This window comes from Helianthus annuus, chromosome 16 (assembly GCF_002127325.2).
Source record: "Helianthus annuus cultivar XRQ/B chromosome 16, HanXRQr2.0-SUNRISE, whole genome shotgun sequence".
Classification (NCBI taxonomy): Eukaryota; Viridiplantae; Streptophyta; class Magnoliopsida; order Asterales; family Asteraceae; genus Helianthus; species Helianthus annuus.
Genome location: NC_035448.2, coordinates 173297398 through 173301618, shown reverse-complemented (window position 1 = coordinate 173301618; position 4221 = coordinate 173297398).

The window sequence follows — 4221 nt, the reverse complement described above, 5'->3', positions numbered from 1 at the left end:
TCATATGTTGTAACGTATGTGCAGGGTGCACCTATAAGCAGTTTCTAGACTGCAAGCCTGTCAACTTTGATGGCACCGGAGGTGCTGTCGCTTTTGTTCGTTGGGCCGAGAAGACGGACTCAGTTCTTCGCATGAGCAAGTGTGCTCCAGACCAGCAAGTTACCTACATTTCCGGGCTATTCTTGGACGGAGCCCTGTCATGGTGGAATTTGCAAGTGCAGACTCTTGGAGAAGCCGCAGCCTACGCAATGACATGGACCGAGCTGAAAGAGCTTATGCGTCGAAAGTATTTCTCTCGCGCTGAAATTCAAAGGTTGGAGACTGAATTTTGGCATTTGAAGATGGAAGGTCCGAAAATCGCAGAATATGTTCAGAGGTTTCACGACCTGTCGCATGTGGTACCTTATATGGTTACTCCAGAATTCAAGCGGATTGAGCACTTCATTTGGGGATTAGCTCCTCAAATCATAAGCATGGTGACCTCCTCCAAGCCTGCAACAATCACTGAGGCAATTGATCTGAGCGTGGCTCTCACTGAGGAGGCTATCCGCCTAAACAAGTTCGATGATGTCGAGACTAAGAAGAAGGAGACTCACGTCGAGTCATCCGGAGGTAACAAACGGAAGTTCTCGAACTTCAAGCAAGGCACTAGTGGGTTTGTTAAGAAAGGAGGGTCAAGCGCGCCAGCTCAAGTTACAGCTGGTACTGGAAAGAAAGGAAAGGGATATATGGGCACCCAGCCTAAGTGCAACACCTGCCAGCATCACCACTCTGGCCGATGTGGTTTGAAAGTATGTGAAGCGTGTGGAAAAACTGGCCACTTGAAGGATTCATGTTGGGCCACTGTTGGCCGGGGAGGCCAAGGAGGATTTGGAAACAGAAACAATAACCGGGGTGGAAATGGAAATCGCCCCCAAGGAAACAATGGAGGGAATGGGAATCGTGGCAACAACGCAAATCAAGTTGGTAATGCGAACCGAAACAACAACAATCAAGCTGGAAACGGAGGTGAAAACGGGCAAAGACCACGATGCTTTAACTGTGGTGACATTGGCACTATAAGAGGAACTGCCCAGAATTGAATCAAGTCCGTGGAAGAGTTTTCAATATCGAAGCAAGGGAAGCGTGCCAGGATCCCAATGCCGTTACTGGTACGTTCCCTGTAAACCAACGCTATGCATCCGTTTTATTTGATACTGGTGCCGATTATAGCTTCGTATCGTAAGAGTTTAAGAATATGCTGGGGTTAGCCGCTAGTAAATTAGATATTCCGTACTCAATCGAATTGGCGAATGGAAAGTTGGTAGAAGCCAATGAAGTTGTCAGAGGTTGCGTAATCGAATTGGGAGAGCGTGAGTTTGCTTTGGATCTACTACCAGTCCAGCTGGGAAGCTTCGACGTGGTGGTAGGAATGGATTGGTTATCAGGCAACAAGGCTGAGATTGTTTGTCACGAAAAGGTCATTCATATCCCAACCGAAGATGGTGAAACAATTGTGGTTCATGGAGAGAAGCAAGATACGCCTTTGAGGATTATCAACTGCCTGAAAGCGCGTAAATGTTTGCAGAAGGGATGTGCTGCCTTCCTGGCACACATTGTGGATAAGAAAGTTGCAGAACCAAAGATCGAAGAGATCCCTGTCGTGAGGGAATATCTAGAAGTCTTCCCAGAGGACTTGCCTGGATTGCCACCTCAGAGGCAAGTGGAGTTTCACATCGATTTAGCCCCAGGCGCCGCACCTGTGGCTAAGGCACCCTACAGACTTGCCCCGTCTGAGATGCAGGAACTGTCAACACAACGTCAAGAGTTGTTAGACAAGGGATTTATCCAACCAAGCTTCTCGCCTTGGGGAGCTCCGGTCCTGTTTGTCAAGAAAAAGGACGGTAGTTTCCGTATGTGTATTGACTACCGGGAGTTGAATAAGCTGACGATCAAGAATAGATACCCTCTGCCAAGAATCGATGATCTATTTGACCAACTCCAAGGCTCAAGCTTTTATTCAAAAATCGATCTTCGATCTGGATACCATCAGTTAAGGATACAAGAGGAAAGTATCCCAAAGACAGCCTTCAGAACTCGTTATGGACACTACGAGTTCCTAGTTATGCCGTTTGGGTTGACAAACGCGCCTGCAGTTTTCATGGATCTAATGAATAGAGTTTGCAAGCCGTACTTGGATAAGTTCATGATTGTGTTCATCGACGACATTTTGATTTATTCAAAGACAAAGGCTGAGCACGAACAGCATCTAAGAGCTATTTTGGAGTTGCTGAAGAAGGAGCAGCTGTATGCCAAATTCTCTAAGTGCGAGTTTTGGCTACGTGAAGTCCAATTCCTTGGACATGTGGTAAATGGAGATAGAATTCATGTGGATCCAACCAAGATCGAAGCGATCAAGAATTGGGAAACGCCAAAGACGCCAACCGAAATTCGACAATTCTTGGGTTTGGCTGGCTACTATCGAAGGTTCATTGAGGACTTTTCAAAAATTGCTCAACCATTGACACTCCTCACGCGGAAAGATAAGAAGTTTGATTGGGGAATCAAACAGGAAGAAGCGTTCCAGCTATTGAAAGATAAGCTCTGCAATGCGCCAATCTTAGCACTACCGGAAGGTACTGGTGATTTCGTGGTATACTGTGACGCCTCACGCCAAGGTTTGGGTTGCGTGTTGATGCAACGCCAAAAGGTTATAGCTTACGCATCGCGTCAACTGAAAGTGCACGAAAAGAATTATACCACACATGATTTGGAACTTGGCGCAATGGTATTTGCATTAAAGATCTGGAGACACTACCTATATGGTACGAAATGTACGATCTTCACAGATCACAAGAGCCTACAACACATATTCAATCAGAAGGAGTTGAATATGAGATAAAGACGATGGGTTGAGTTGTTGAATGATTACGACTGTGAGATAAAGTATCATCCAGGGAAGGCGAATGTGGTCGCCGACGCCCTAAGCCGAAAAGAAAGGATCAAGCCCATAAGGGTTAGGGCTTTGGAGATGATTATCCAAACCGATCTTTCCTTGCGCATTCGTGCCGCACAGAAAGAAGCTCTTAAGGAAAGAAACCTTGAAGAAGAATATCTCCGTGGGATGGAGAAGCATTTGGTGCCAAACGAGGAAGGAACGTTATGTTTTGAGAAAAGGATTTGGGTTCCTCTGTTTGGTGGTTTGAGGAAAGTTATTTTTGATGAAGCTCACAAATCACGGTACTCTTTCCATCCAGGAGCGGATAAGATGTACCAAGATCTTAAAGATTATTATTGGTGGCCTAGGATGAAAGGCGATGTTGCTGTTTATGTGAGCAAGTGTATAACATGCGCCAAAGTGAAAGCAGAATACCAGAAGCCTTCGGGACTTCTGCAACAACCTGAGATTCCCAAGTGGAAATGGGAACAAATCTCCATGGATTTTATTACAAAGTTGCCAAGAACGCCAAGAGGTCATGACACTATTTGGGTAATAGTGGACCGATTAACGAAGTCTGGGCACTTCTTACCTATCAGAGAGAAGGATAATACGAGCAAGTTGGCTGAAATTTACATGAGAGAAATCGTTACGCGCCATGGAGTACCTCTCTCGATCATCTCTGATAGAGACGGAAGGTTCGTATCAAGGATTTGGCAATCCTTCCAAGAAGCTTTTGGCTCACAATTGAATATGAGCACTGCATTTCACCCACAAACCGACGGACAAAGCGAACGGACGATACAGACTTTGGAAGATATGCTGAGAGCATGTGTTATGGATTTGGGAGGTAGCTGGGATAAGCATTTGCCATTGGTCGAACTTTCATACAACAACAGCTACCACACCAGTATTGGTGTCGCGCCATTTGAAGCTCTATATGGCCGCAAGTGCAGATCACCGCTTTGTTGGTCTGATGCAGGTGATAGAAAATTGGTCGGCCCTGATATGGTCCAGGAAACCTCAGACAAGATCGCACAGATCCGAGATCGCATCAAGGCGGCTCGTGATCGTCAGAAATGTTATGCGGACCGAAGAAGGAAACCTCTAGAGTTTGAGGTAGGTGATATGGTTTTGTTAAAGGTATCACCCTGGAAGGGTGTGGCACGCTTCGGGAAGCGTGGAAAGTTGAACCCGCGGTATATTGGTCCGTTCAGAATTTTGGAAAGAATTGGGATAGTAGCATACAAGTTGGATCTACCTGCCGAACTGAATGGTGTTCACGATACATTTCATGTATCAAA